Below are 16,216 nucleotides of genomic sequence, written 5' to 3'. Positions count from 1 at the left end.
CCTGTGTCCCAGCCTTTGCAAGCCTGAACGTGTCCTTTTAAACCAGCCAAATCTTCCTGGGATTTTTATTTTAAATCCCTTTGGCCCAATAACTTCTTAAAACAGTCCAAAATTTCTTCCTTCTTACACTGAGGAAAAATGTGTAATTTAACTCTTTGAAATCTTCAGTTAGGCCCAACCAAACATTTTATCCCTTTTGCAGATTTCTTCTGTAATGTTCCAAAATCATTTAAAATTAATGCTTTCCTTCTGTTCTGGGGTTGTGCAGAAATTTTCGAACCTTACACTGAACAAAATTAGGGCACATGGAATTGGGGGTAATATACTAGCATGGATTGAGAATTGGTTAACAGACAGAAAACAAAGAGTAGGGATAAACGAGTTTTTTTCAGGATGGCAGGCTGTGACTAGTGGGGTACAGTGAGGATCGGTGCTTGGGCCCCAGCTATTCACAATCTATATCAATGATTTGGCTAAGGGGACTAAATGTAACATTTCCAAATTTGCTGATGACACAAAGCTAGGTGGCAGTGTCAGTTGCAAGAGGATGTGAAGAGGCTTCAAGGGGATCTCGACAATCTCAGTGAGTGGGCGAGAACATGGCAGATGGGATATACTAATGTGGATAAATGTGAAGTTATCCACTTTGGTAGAAGAAACAGAAAGGCAGAGTATTTCCTAAATGGTGAAAGATTGGGGAATGCAGATGCTGAAAGGGACCTGCGTGTCCTTGTACATGAGTCACTGAAAGTGAATGTGCAGGTGCAGCAAGCCATTAGGAAGGCAAATGGTATGCTGGCCTTCATTACAAGAGGATTTGTGTACAGGAGTAAAGAAGTCTTACTCCAATTATATAGGGCCTTGGTGAGACCACACCTGGGGTACTGTGTACAATTTTGGTCTCCTTACCTAAGGAAGGATATACTTGCCATAGAGGGAGTGCAACGAAGGTTCACGAGGTTGATTCCTGTGATGGCGAGACTGTCATATGAGAAGAGATTGAGTAAACTAGGCCTCTATTCTCTTGAATTCAGAAGAATGAGAGGGGATCTCATTGAAGCATACAAAATTATTACAGGGCTTGATAGGATGGATGCTGGGAGAATGTTTCACTTGGCTGGGGAGTCTAGAACCAGGGGCCACAGCCTCAGGATAAAGGGTAGGCCATTCAGTACTGAGATGAGGAGAAATTTCTTCACACAAGGTGGTGAATCTTTGGAATTCTGTACCCCAGAGGACTGTGGAGGCTCAGTCATTGGGTATATTCAAAACAGAAGTCGATAGATTTCTGACCAGTAAGGGCATCAAGGGATATGGCGATAGGGCCGGTGAATGGAGTTGAGGCAGAAGATCAGCCATGATCTCATTGAATGGCGGAGCAGGCTCAAAGGGCTGAATGGCCTACTCCTGCTCCTATTTCTTCTGGTCTTATCACTCACATTGATATTGCATGAGTCACTGATAATCAATCTGATGCTCTAACAGATTGACTTATGATCATATGCACTATTCAATGTGCATGTAACCTTGACTTCACATTTCTAACTCTTTCCTATACTCCCCCACAGGACCATCGAAAGCACCCGTCCCCACTGTCCATGAGGAAGAGCCTGAGCTTCCAGACTCCTCAGAGGAAGCTGCAACCTCTGAGGGCGCAGTGTCAGCAGAATTCAGCGCACCCAGCACCAGTGCAGACACTCACACCTCGGTGGGACCTTCGCGAGATAGAGTAGTGTTGGCACCTAGTGTATCACAGCTCACAAGTGAGCATCAGCAGATGGTGGAGACAGGGTCAGCAGTGGAGAGTCCTCGTCAGAGGGCACAGGACTCTGCCAGCTCGGCTCAGCTGCATGTCGACCCTGTGCCTCCGGGTCCATCCAGGAGAGTGGTGCTGGAACTCCAGGAACAGGTGCAGGAGCCTCTGGCAGGTTTTGTCTACAGGGTCGCTGCGAGTGTGGAGTGAATGGAGGAGTCCATCGCGAACATGAGCAGGGCCTTTGTGGAGGCATTGGCGCATGAACGCATCACCGCGGAAAGGATGGCAACCTCCGTGGAAAGGATGGGTAACTCTGTGGTAAGGCTGGCTACCGTAGAGGAGAGGATGGCTAAGGTAGAGGAGAGGATGGCTACGGCCATGGAGGAGCATAGTTGCCAGGGTATGGAAAACATGGTCATTGTTCAGACTAGAATGACATCTCTTGAGGAGCGATGGTCAGCTATTGGGCATACAAACTAGACCTTCATGGAGGTCCTCTTCAGTAGGACTTCCAGTGCAGAAACGGGTCCTCATGGCATCCCTGAAGTGCAGCAAGGTGCTGTCAAGCCACTTGCTAGCTCTGAAGTGGGGCTGACCCATGAGAGGGATGTTGCTGGCAAAGAACAAGGAAGTGGGGGCTCCTCTCCAAGCACTCACACGACCATGCCACTGCAGAGCCCTCGGTCAGAGCCCCACCAGAGTCCTCACCCAACTGAGATGGGTGTCTCAGCCCCTGCACAGACGCAGGAGCAGCAGACTGTTGGCGAGCCCGCACAGGTTCGCCACCTCAGAAGACGGCTGCCAAGGGCGTCGAAACAGGAGCAGCAAGAAAGTGAATAAGGGGCCTCCACATCTGCTGAAGCCACAGGGGAAGCACCACGTAGGAGCACTCATAAGAGGAAGATAAAGCACAAGCAGTCACAAGGGTAGTCACTTTTGTGCTGTGATGTTTTGTTTTTGGACCAGCCATCATTGTCATTGTATTATAAACAGATATGATGGCAAACTGTTGAAGTTGTGGCCAGTGTCATTTCGCAAATGGAACTTTCACATTGAGGGCTTTGGGCGCCTTGCAATTGTCAGTATGGTGGTCAGAGTGATAGGAATCCGCAGGTTCTTGTCCATTGTGGATGCTCTGGTAAGAAGGCGCGAAAGAAAAGTTTTTGATTGTGCAGGCTCACCAAATCTGGTCAAGATGAGTGCGTCCCTTGCATCCCGGGCAGCAACGATGTCGCGCGCTGGCGCCTTCTGGCCTGTGCAGCTTCAGGTGGGTGACTAGCAGCTTGGCACTCCTGTTGATGCTCCTGCTGCTGTTGTTGTTCATGGTTCTGCTGCTGCCACGGCTGGTCTTCGTCCGAATCTGATGTCCAGTAGGAAAGGAATTAAATGGTGGCTATGCTTATGGTACATGCCTCAGTTGAGAAAGCGCTCAGTGAAGGTGGGGAGAGGGGTTTCCCAGTAGGTCACACTGGAGATGGGTGTCAGGCTCCAAACTTCCACAACAATGAGTAGGCCTGCTAAATGTTCGCCCAGACCTGAGACATATGGGTAGAACTTAAAAACAAAAAGGGGGCAAGCACTTTGCTGGGAGTGTACTATAGGCCCCCAAACAGCCAGGGGGAGATAGAGGAACAGATATGTAGGCAAATCTCAGAGAAGTGTGAAAATAATAGGGTAATAATAGTGGGGGATTTCAACTTCCCCAATATAAATTGGGATAGTCAGAGTGTGAAAGGCTTAGAGGGTGCAGAATTCTTAAAGTGCATCCAGGAGAGCTTTTTGAGCCAACATGTAGAAAGTCCTACAAGAGAGGGGGCGGTACTGGACCTAATTCTGGGGAATGTAGCCGGGCAAGTGGTGGAAGTATCAGTAGGAGAGCATTTTGGCGACAGTGACCATAATTCGGTGAAATTTAAGGTGGTCATGGAAAAAGACAAAGACGGCCCGGAAATAAGGGTTCTAAATTGGGGGAAGGCCGATTTTAATATGATAAGGCAGGATCTGGCCAAAGTGGACTGGGAGCAGCTACTTATAGGAAAATCCACATCAAAACAGTGGGAGACTTTCAGAAGGGAAATAGAGAGAGTACAGCGCCAACATGTTCCTGTAAAGGTCAAGGGTGGGACCAACAAGCAAAGGGAACCTTGGATGACAAGGGAGATACAAAAATGCATTAGAAATAAAAGGGGGGCTTTTGGCAGTTACAAAAGACTAAAGACGGAAGAAGCCCTAGAGGAGTATAAAAAGTGCAGGGGCATACTTAAAAAAGAAATTAGGAGGGCGAGGAGGGGCCATGAAATAACACTGGCGAGCAAAATAAAGGAAAATCCTAAGATGTTTTATAAGTATATTAAGGGCAAGAGGATAACCAGGGAAAGGGTAGGGCCCATTAGGGACCAAAGTGGCAATCTGTGTGTAGAGCCAGATGATGTAGGCAGGGTTTTAAATGAATTTTTTGCATCTGTGTTCACTATGGAGAAAGACGATGCAGACATAGAAATCGGGCAAGGGGACTGTGACATACTTGAACATATTAGCATCGAGAGGGAGGAGGTGCTAGCGGTTTTAGCAGGCCAAAAAGTGGATAAATCCCCAGGCCCGGATGAGATGTATCCCAGGCTGCTGTGGGAGGCAAAGGAGGAGATTGCAGGGGCTCTGACACAAATTTTCAGAACCTCTCTGGCCACAGGGGATGTACCAGAGGACTGGAGAACAGCTAATGTAGTACCATTATACAAGAAGGGTAGCAGGGATAAACCAGGGAATTACAGGCCAGTGAGCCTAACATCTGTGGTAGGGAAATTATTGGAAAAAATTCTGAGGGACAAAATTAGTCTCCACTTGGAGAGGCAAGGATTAATCGGGGATAGTCAGCATGGCTTTGTCAAGGGTAAATCATGTCTGACAAATCTGATTGAATTTTTCGAGGGGGTGACTAGGGAGGTGGATGAGGGAAATGCTGTGGATGTGGTTTACATGGACTTCAGTAAAGCTTTTGACAAAGTCCCGCATAGGAGACTGGTCAAGAAGGTAAGAGCCCATGGGATCCAGGGTGCCTTGGCGCGTTGGATCCTAAACTGGCTGAGTGGCAGGAGGCAGAGGGTGATGGTCGAAGGTTGCTTTTGTGACTGGAAGCCTGTGTCCAGTGGGGTACCTCAGGGATCGGTGCTGGGTCCCTTGTTGTTTGTGATCTACATAAATGATTTGGATGAGAATGTAAAAGGTATGATCAGTAAGTTTGCAGATGACACGAAAATTGGTGGGGTGGTAAATTGCAAGGAGGAAAGCCTCAGGCTACAGGACGATATAGACAGGTTGGTCAGTTGGGCGCAAAAGTGGCAAATGGAATTTAACCCTGAAAAGTGCGAGGTGATGCATTTTGGACGGACAAATAAGGCAAGGGAATACACAATGAGTGGTAGGACCCTAGGAAGTACAGAGGGTCAGAGGGACCTTGGTGTACATGTACATAGATCTCTGAAGGCAGCGGAACAGGTAGACAAGGTGGTTAAAAAGGCATATGGGATACTTGCCTTCATTAGCCGAGGCATAGAATATAAGAGCAGGGAGGTTATGATGGAGCTGTACAAAACGCTGGTGAGGCCACAGCTGGAGTACTGTGTGCAGTTCTGGTCGCCTCACTATAGGAAGGATGTGATTGCTTTGGAGAGGGTGCAGAGAAGATTCACCAGGATGTTACCTGGGATGGAGCGCCTCAGCTATGAAGAAAGACTAAACAGGCTGGGGTTGTTTTCCTTGGAGCAAAGAAGGCTGAGGGGGGACCTGATTGAGGTGTACAAAATGATGAGGGGCATAGATAGGGTAGACAAAGAGGAACTTTTCCCCTTAGTAGGGGGGTCAATAACAAGGGGGCATAGATTCAGGGTAAGGGGCAGGAGATTTAGAGGGGATTTGAGGAGGAACTTTTTCACCCAGAGGGTGGTTGGAATGTGGAACTCAATGCCTAAAAGGGTGGTAGAGGCAGGAACCCTCACAACATTCAAGAAGCATTTGGATGAGCACTTGAAATGCCATTGCATACAGGGCTATGGACCAAATGCTGGAAAATGGGATTAGACTGGACAGGGATGGATGGGCGGCGCAGACACGATGGGCCGAAGGGCCTCTTTCTGTGCTGTAAAACTCTATGACTCTATGACAACAAAGTACTGCCACTTGCAAATGATCATCGGTGAAACTCCTTTTTAATGGTGAAGCTGCAGCAGTTAGTAAGCAATCCAATTGTGAGGCCGCCAGGATTACCTGCCGTGTTCCAGAAGAGGCGTGCAGGATGTGGGAAATGTCTAAAACTTGGAAAGGCCTCTCAAAATGGGATAATAGAGGCAATTAAGGGCGGGATGGAAAGGGGGTCAGAAAACACGCATTTCGGAAAATTGCTCGGAGGTGGGATGGAGGCCGGATCGGGTCCGCCTGCCATTTTTGGCGATTTTACCACCTCGCACGCCTCGAAGCCCGCCTCCTCGTGCTTGGTAAAATCGAGCCCTTACTTTCCATCACTCTGGCCGATTGTGCTGGTTCATGGAACTATGTTTACCAAGGAAGAGGGCTTTGACAAATCTACGGTAAACGAGGAGGTTGTCGAGATACTGGATGATATAAAAATAGACAAAGAGGAGCTACTACAAAGGCTGGTAGTCCTTTTGGTGGATAAGTCACCCAGTGCCATTGTGCTGCATCTTAGGTTGCTGAGGGAAGTAAGGGTAGAAATTGCAGAGGTGCTGACTACAATCTTCCAATCCTCCTTGGATACAGGGGTGGTGCCAGAGGACTGGAGGATTGTAAATGTTACACCCTTGTTCTAAAAAGGGGAGAAGGATAAAGCTGGCAATTACAGGCCAGTCAGTTTAAAGTCGTTGGTGGGGAAGCTTTAAGAAACACCAGCTGATGTTGAGTATATCGACTTTCAAAAGGCGTTTGATAAAGTACCACGTATTAGGCTTGTTAGTAAAATTGAAGCCCAAAGGATAAAAGGGTCAGTAGCAGAATGGATACAAACTTGGCTAAGAACAGAAAACAAGAGAGTTGCAGTGAATGGCTGTTTTTCAGACTGGAGGGAGGTATACAGTGGTGTTCCCAGGGTTCAGTGCTGGAACACTAGTTCGGCCACAGCTGCAGTATTGTGTCCAATTCTGGGCACCACACTTTAGAAAGGACGTTAAGGCTTTGGAGAGGGTGCAGGAGAGTTTCACTAGAATGGATCCAGGGATGTGGGATTACAGTTACATGGCTGGGCTGGAGAAGATGGGGTTATTCTCCTTGGAGCAGAGAAGGCTAAGAGGAGATTTGATAGAGCTGTTTAAAATCATCAAAGGTTTAGACAGAGTAAATGAAATGAAACTGCTTCCAATGGCTGAAGGATCGATAACCAGAGGGCACAGATTTAAGGTGAGTAGCAAAAGACCAAGAGGTGACGCGAGGAAAAACCTCTTTACGCAATCAATGGTTAGGATTTGGAACACACTGCCTGATACGGTGGTGGATACAGATTCAATAGTTGCCTTCAAAAGGGAATTGGATAAATACTTGAAGGAGAAAAAATTGCAGGGATATGGGGAAAGAGTGAGGGAGTGGAACTGACTGGATTGCTCTTCGAAAGAGGCGTTGTGGACTCGATGGGCCGAATGGCCTCCTTCTGTGCTGCTCTATGATTTTACGTTTATGATTAAGCAAATTAATTTTAGTGGGAACTTGAAGCCTAACTTAACCAGCACAATTTCAAGCACTATTTGAGCGCAATTTCCCGATTGCACCCAAAACAGAACGACCCCAGCCTGTTTCTGTGCTGTAAATTTCTACACAGTGAGATGATTTTTACATTAGGCAATGGCAAGAAGCATTGAAGAAATTAAGGACATTAGCAAAGCAAAGAACATGTGAAAAGCTAAGACACTGAGTTACACTCAAGGCAGATGAAACATTGAAACCAAAGACAGCCTGCAGATCAGGTCTGAAATTAAAACAGAAAATGCTGGCAAAGCATGGTGGGGTCTGCTAGCACTGTGCTCTGACAAAGAGTCTCCATCCCAAAGGGCATCCCTCCCCACACCTCAGCAAAAAGCTGTTTGCAAACTGTCTGTGAAAAGTGGGTGGAGCTTCTCAGGGGAAGAGCTGCTCAGAGATTTAAAGAGACAATCCATGAAGCAGGCCAGAAGAAATTTGTCTTACATAAATATAGCTCCAAACTAGACTTTCAGCAACAGCTTTTCCTTGACAGTACTTAGCACTCTCGCCTCTGAGTCAAGTCCCACTCCAGAGACTGGAGCACATAATCCAGGCTGACATTTCAGTGCAGAACTGAGACTATTTGTGGGATGAGACGTTTAACCCAGGCCCCGTCTGCCCTCTGAGGTGGATGTAAAACATCCCATGGCACTATTCGAGGAAGAGTAGGGGAGTTCTCCCCGGTGTCCTGGCCGCACCAATATATATCCATCAACCAACATCACCAAAATCAGATTATTTGTCATTATCTCATTGCTGTTTGTAGGATCTTGTTGTGCACGAATTGACTTCTGCATTTCCTACATTACAACAGATTTGAACACTTCAGAAGAACCCAATTGACTAAAGCGCTTTGGGATTTCCTGACATCAAGAGAGCTACCACTGAGCCACCAAGGCAGCGGACATTGAGCAGCAGGTGGGGAGAATCCCGTGTGGGTCTGGAGTCAGCCCAGAAGCGAGCAGAGAGAAACAGCAATGATTGCTTCTTAGTCGATTGTGAGAGTCCCAGCAGAACAGAAATTGAACGGTTAAAAATTAGGAAAACTCCCCCCGCCCACAAGGCAAAGTGACCAAACAAGCTAAAAAATGTTCTAATTCTAAATGCAGAAAATCACGGTCAGGGAACCATTAATAAGATTTATGTTCAAAAAGAACGGAAACTCATTTAACCTCATTTCTAATCCGTCTTCAATGGGGAAATTTTAACTCCCGCCACCCGACGGAACCTGAACGGGGGCAGCTAAAGTGAAACAGGACCAAACATGCCAACTGCAATTTTAAATTGCAGGCGCCAAGGACACCTGCCCAAAACTGCGGGTCTCCTTGCTTAAATATGCAGGCGGAGTCCCGGTGATGTCTTTGGGACCAGACTGTAATTGTGAGCCGACTTCCCCGCCTCGCCAAACCAGTCGGGAACAGGAGCCGGGGTCAGCAGAGGCCCAGAAAGGGAGGTTTATTTAATCCCTTTTGTTTCCTGGTGGGCCCCACAAGGAATCCTTGGGCATCCCCTGCCCTTGTCTTCCCTGCCCGTCCATCCATTTACAGGCTGTTCGATGCCTGCATCTGCAAATCGGGGTCCTATCACCGGCACTTTGCATGTTCAAAGTGGGGTCGAATGTCGATTGTAATGCTGACTGAGCTATTAAAACAAATGGGTTGACGCTGGCGGTGCAATAGGAAAGCCTAGGCCTTTATCCAGTAATCCAACTCTGCTAATTAACGGCGAGACACGGGATTTGTAATAAAAAATTGCTCCAACTCGCGATCTTATGAGTCAACTGATTTTCCGTGACGTCATATTCAGCGGCTTCAGCCCCTTCCAAGCCGCGCATGCGCCCTACGATTTTGAAAGTGGGGGGACCTTGCAACTGCCGCTGGAGGAGCGGGCCTGTATTTTTATTCATTTTAAAACCCTTAAAGGGGTGAGGCGCGTTTCGAAGCCCGTCCGGCCCCCTGCTCCTGAAAGGCCCTGGATCATGTTTGTACCGGTGGTGGCGGCCGAGCTGGCTTGCGGTGCCGCCGGCTTCACGGCCAGGCCAGTACTGGGACCAGGAGCCGGAGCCAGAGCCAGACCTCCGCCCTCTTACAAGTACTTTGAAACAATTCAGGTCCTCAAAAGTGAACAAAATACAGACTCCGTTCCAATCAAATTCTGTCAGCGCTGCTGCTGGAGAAGTCTGTCCACAGAGGGATGATGTAGTGCTCGTAAGCTGCATAATCCGAGTTCAGACAGATAGAAAGAGTGAGACACACACACACACACACACAGAGGGACAGACGGACAGAGAGAAACAGACAGACAGAGAGGGAGAGAGAGAGACAGAGTCGGAGAGAGGGAGACAGAGAGAGTGAGACAGAGAGGGAGAGAGACATAGAGAGGGAGAGGTAGAGATAGAGAGCAAGTGAGGCAGAGAGACAGATTGAGAGGGAAACACTGGGCCCGGAGCTGGAGATCTGCCGAGCATCTTTGCCCCGCAGCTGGACGGGGAGCTCGATGAAAAGGTGAATGGCGAGCTGGAGGCTGACCTGGCGTCATTGGTAAAGGGCGGGTCGGGGATTGATCGAGGGGTGCAAACGGGGCCTGGGGCTGAAAGGCGAGGGGAGCAACCGGGACTAGTGATCAGTTTGAGGGTAAGGGGTGGGTATTGGGCTGTGGGATGGGTATTTGGGTTTAGGGTTGGTATGGAGTCACTCTGGAGTAAAGGGAGGATATCGAACCGTGCCACACTGCTGCACTGGAAACAGCTTCAGATTTTAATACAACTGACCCCCGTCTCGCCCCATTTCTATTTACATTGAAGTCAAAGGGACAGATTTAAAATGGGCTCCTGACCCACTATCACCCGTTTTACACCATCGCACAAAGTCAATCATCTCTTACTTCTTAGGCAGTCCCTCGGAACCGAGGATGACTTGCTTCCACATTAAAAATGAGTTTGCAGGTGACTGATGAGTCCAATGCGGGACCTACAGTCTCTGTCACAGGTGGGGCAGATGGTGGTTGAAGGGGCGAGTGGGTGGGGTGCTTGGGTTGACGTGCGCTCCTTGCACTGCCTGCGCTTGGCTTCCGCTTGCTCCCAGCGAAGAGACTCGAGGTGTTTGGCGCCTCCTCCACTTTGTGCGGTCTTGGGCCAGGGATTCCCAGGTGTCGGTGGGGATGTTACACTTTTTCAAGGAGGCTTTGAGGGTGTCCCTGAAGCTTATCCTCTGCCCACCTGGGGCTCTCTTGCCGTGCCGGAGCTTCGAGTAGAGCGCTTGTTTTGGGAGTCTCGTATCAGGCATGCGGACAATGTGACCCGTCCATCGGAGCTGATCGAGCATGGTCAAAGCTTCGATGCTGGGGATGTTGGCCTGAGCCAGAACACTGACGTTGGTGCACCTATCCTGTCAATGGATTTGCAGGATCTTGTGGAGGCAGCATTGGTGGAACCTCTCCAGTGCTTTGAGGTGCCTGCTGTACATGGTCCATGTCTCTGAAGCATACAGCAGGGCGGGTATCACTGCTGCTCTGTAGACCATGAGCTTAGTGCCGGGTTTGAGGTCCTGGCCTTCAAACACTCTCTTCCTCAGGTGACCGAAGGCTGCACTGGCACACTGAAGACAGTGTCAGATTTCGTCGTCGACGTCTGCCCTTGTTGACAGTAGGCCCCCGAGGTATTGAAAGTGTTCCACGTTGTCCAAGGCCTTGTCGTGGATTTTGATAATCGGGGGGCAGTACTGTGTGGTAGGGGCAGGTTGGTAGAGGACCTTTGTCTTACAGATGTTCAGTGTAAGGCCCATGCTTTCGTACACTTCAGTGAAGGTGTTGATGATGGTTTGGAGTTCGACCTCCGAGTGAGCGCAGACGCAAGCGTCTTCCGCATACTGTAATTCGACGACAGAGGATGGGACTACCTTGGATCTGGATTGGCGGCAATGGAGGTTGAACAGTTTCCCATTTGTTCTATAAATTAGCTTCACTCCAGTGGGGCCCTTACTGAGGATGAGATGGAGCATTGCAGCAAGGAAGATCGAGAAGACCGTTGGTGCAATGACACAACCTTGCTTGACCAAAGTCACAAAGTCAATAATCTACCCCAGTGAACTAGAACTACCCTCTCACAGCCCAGATTAGGCCAGGGATGGGGGAAGGGCTCCACTCTCTCTTTCTTGCTGTCTTTCTTTCTCTCGCTCTCTGCCTCTCTCTCTAACTCCCTCTCTCTGTCTCACTCTCTTTATCTGTCATTCTCTGTCTCTCTCTCAGTCTATCTCTCTGAGTCTACTTCTCTCTTTCTCTCTCTCTAACTCTCTCTTTCTCCATCCAGTACATGCCCCATGTGTGGGATTGGGAACCTGTTGCCTGGGGTTCATTGGCCATGAACTTGTGCCAAAACAATTCAGTGCTCCCTCCATACCACGGTGCACAATGGACATGGTGCCGCTCTCCACGCTCCATTTGGTAATGCTTCACCAGTAATGCCAACTCTCGCAAAATAATTGCGAGACACGCGATTTTTAATGAAAATTTACTTCAGCTCACAAAGACTGGTGATAATGGGTAGGAATTTTAAAATTATTTTTGTGAAGCATTTTTAGATGCAGTAATATAGTTTTTATAGAGAGCTGTTAAGAGTTTAAATAAAGCCACTAATGTGGTTTATAAGCTAAAATTACCAACTCATGATTTCTTATCAAATCTCATAATTTTTAAGAGAGGGTGGGGGTGGCATTACTGAGTATCTCCAAAATACACTCCATCCAACACAGCCCAGCACAGCACAGCTCAGCCAACATCTGAGTGAATGATTGTGATCACATAAAACAGAGGTGTGAATGGCTGTAGCTCTCTCTACAGTGAGACAAGCTGTTATCTTAAGGTGCTTATACCATTCTCAGCAATTACTAGAGATGGCATTACTTTTAAAACATTTACTTCCCTTCTCAAAGACTAATTTCTTTAGAATGTTAGGAATTTTTCAGCCCCAACCCACAGTTGAAAACCAGCTAAGCTTGGGAACAAAACCACATGTATGTACAGCACAGTATCTGCCACTCAGCATGGATTTTCTGTCCCCTTTACATTAATCATCTTTTCGAACTTCAATCAGTCCCTGTGCAGCAGGCAACCCAAGTGGAGAGCGAGGGCAGAAGGAAACCAACATGCAGATCTGTGACCCTCTGCGAAGGGAACAGGCTTATCCGAGCTGCTAGAAAAGTGAAACTATCCATACTGTAAAAACGGCTGTCACAAAACTTTAGACTTGAACTACAAAATATCATGCTTACCTGGGCGTGTGGCACAGTCTGTGATAGAGCAGCGCTCTATTATTTCAGTAATAAATGAGAAACGTGACTCTTTGAATCAGCCCCTGCTTCAGTAAAATGCAATTAGAAGCTAAAATGCTGCTGCTCCATCCACTCACAGCCTCGCATGTCTAGTGTTTTACTCAGTTTCGGTTTGAATAAGCATTTCTGCCTCTAGCCCACTGCTGACCCAGACTGGTCTCGGTACAGAGTTGAGGGCCAATACCATGTCCCCTCCTCCGACCAGCAAAAGCTGCCAGTGAGTGATTGTGATTGCATAAAAGAATAGAGGTGTGAATGGCTGCAGCTCTCTCTACAGTGAGACAAGCTGTTATCTGAAGCTGCTTACACCATTGTTGTCTCAGCAATTACTAGAGATGGGATTTCTTTTTAACTTTTTCTTCCCTTCTCAAAGTCTTTTTTTACTTTTAATGAAAATATTTTCAGCCTCAACCCATGGTTGAACACTAGCTAAACTTGGTAACAAAAACACATGTGTGCACCACACAGTATCTGCCAGTCGGCACGGATACTTCACTGTTCCTTCAGCGTCACTGGTTCGTTAATTAAAATGTTCAGGTAAGTGTCCTACGCTTGTTGTAAGACGCTTTCTGATATTGGGCTGCCCCAGTGCCTGACTTTCTGCATAATCAACTCTCCCAGCAACTTGTGGTGCTAAGATGCCAGAGCTCTCAGAGAGCATCTCATCAAGAGCGCTTCACCTGAACTATCCCTCTCATCCCTAATACTCCCAACTCATTTCCATTTGTATCTAATAGTTAACAGGAATGATTAAGATCCTGTTTTCGCCCGACATCCAGTGGTGATTTCCAGCAGAGCTCACAGGAGCAGAAACCCTGAATGATGTTACTCTATCCCTGGGTCACTGATTATTGATCAGGAGCAGGAACCGTGGCTGATGTGCCTGCTCTCTTAGCTCAGGTCAGTGGGTAGAGATCAGAATTCGGGTTAAGGGACATGGAGCCAAGGTGGATTACAAAGTATTTACACCACAGAAACAGGCCATTCAGTCCAACAGGTCCATGCAGATTTTTATGCTCCACATGAGCCTCTTCCCACCCATTTTTATCAAACCCCATCAACATATCCCTCTATTCCTTTCTCCCTCATGTGTTTATCTAGCTTCCACTTAAATGCATCTAAGCTAAATCGACTCAACAACTCCTTGTGGCAGTGAGTTCCACATTCTAGCCACTCTCTGGGTAAAGAAGTTTCTTCTGAATTCCTTATTGGATTTACTAGGTTATGATCTGAAATTGCTGAACTCAGCGTCGAGTCCGTGAGGCTGTAAAGTGCCTAATAGAAAGATGATAAGCTGATTGGTGCATGATACCTCCTGAAAATGGATCCAGACATTTTGGATCAATTGAAAATTTTGATTCAAATGAGAATGACTGTGAAGGTCCAATTTCTAACAAAAGGTGCAAACAACAACTCACTAGCCATACCCCACTTTAAAGTCTGAGGGCCAGCAGGTTACGATGGGATGACGTTCATTTCCAAAGAGGATGGAGGCAGCTTAGAGAAGCCACAAATCAATGAAGGAGAGAGGTTCGGAGTCATCAGAGGAGAGATGTTAGATTGAGGAGCTGTTGAAGGAGCAGAGATTCAACTGATGTGCGCTGTAGGAGGTCGAAGCAGGAAACTCCAGTGGATTCATCAGGCTGAAGAGCAGAGGAAAATTGTCCGGCGGAGGTTGATCCTGGGGTCCAGTGGAAGGGTAGAGTGGCCTCAGGTGTTAACAGCGGACCTGGCATGATAGTGGAGAAGCATGGAGAAGTGGGCGTGAAACCTAGGGTCCAAGAACAACAAAGATCGGGGATCCAGGGGTAGGTGAAGGGTAAATCCAGCGTGTGTAGCGCCGCCGCAAAATGTCTGGTCAATTTCGTGAGCGGCGCAAACATCACCATGCCCGGGAGTTAGTTGCTTTGCCCCCATTAGCGCCCTCTTAGGGAGGTGCAAAGCAACCGAATTTTTCCCCCTTTGTGTTCTCCTCACAGCTTACTGTCCCACCTAGCTTTGTATCGTCAGCAAACTTGGATACATTACACTCGGTCCCTTCATCTAGGTCATTAACATAGATTGTAAATAGCTGAGGCCCCAACAATGATCCTTGCGGCACCCCACTAGTTACAGCCTGCCAACCTGAAAAAGATCCGTTTATCCCTACTCTCTGTTTTCTGTCAGTAAACCAATTCTCTATCCATGCTACTATATTACCCCCAACCCCATGGGCCCTAATCTTGTGTAATAACCTTTTATGTGGCACCTTATCGAATGCCTTTTGGAAATCCAAATATACTGCATCCACTGGTTCCCCTTTATCTACCCTGCTAGTTGCATCCTCAAAAAACTCTAATAAATTTGTCAAACACGATTTCCCTCATAAAACCATGTTGACTCTGCCTAATCATGTTATGATTTTCTAAGTGCCCTGATACCACGTCCTTAACAATGGATTCCAGCATTTTCCCGATGACTGATTAGGCTAACTGGCCTGTAAGTTCCCTATTTTCTCTCTCCCTCCTTATATTTGCGACCTTCCAATCTGCTGGGACCGTTCTAGAATTGAGGGAATTTTGGAAGATGAAAACCAATACATCCAATATCTCTTCAGCCACCTTTTTTCGAACCTTATGATGTAGGCCATTTGGTCATGGGGATTTGTCGGCTTTTAGTCCCATTAGTTTCTCTAGTACTTTTGCTCTACTTATATGAATTACGTTAAGTTCCTCACCCTCATTAGACTCTTGGTTCCCCACCATTTTTGGTATGCTCTTTGTGTCTTCTACTGTGAAGGCAGATACAAAATATTTGTTTAATGCTTCTGCCATTTCCTTATTTCCCATAATAATTTCTCCTGTCTCAGCCTCTAAGGGACCAATGTTTACGATTTTGAAACTGTGGGGAGCCTTGAAACTGCTGCCGGGGGAGCGGGCCTGTATTTTTATTCACTTTAAAACCATTAAAGGTGTGAGGCACGTTTGGAAGCCCGCCCTGCCCCCTGCTCCTGAAAGGCCCTGGATCATGTCTGTACCGGTGGTGGCAGCCGAGCTGGCTTGTGGTGCTGCCGGCTTCGTGGCCAAGCCAGTAATGGGACCAGGAGCCGGAGCCATAGCCGGGCCTCTGCCCTCTTACAAGTACTTTGAAACAATTCAGGTCCTCAAAAGTGAACAAAACACAGACTCCGTTCCAATCAAATTCTGTCAGCGCTGCTGCTGGAGAAGTCTGTCCAAAGAGGGATGATTTAGTGCTCGTAAGCTGCATACTCTGAGTTCAGAAAGACAGAGAGAGACACACATAGACAGAGAGAGGGACAGACAGAGAGAGAGAGAGAGAGAGAGACACACACACACACACAGACAGAGAAAGGGACAGACAGACAGAGAGAGACAGACAGACAGAGAGAGAG

This window comes from Somniosus microcephalus, chromosome 3 (genome assembly GCF_052327205.1).
Source record: "Somniosus microcephalus isolate GS21.2 chromosome 3, FLI_Smic_1.0, whole genome shotgun sequence".
Lineage (NCBI taxonomy): Eukaryota > Metazoa > Chordata > Chondrichthyes > Squaliformes > Somniosidae > Somniosus > Somniosus microcephalus.
This window is presented reverse-complemented; position numbering follows the sequence as displayed.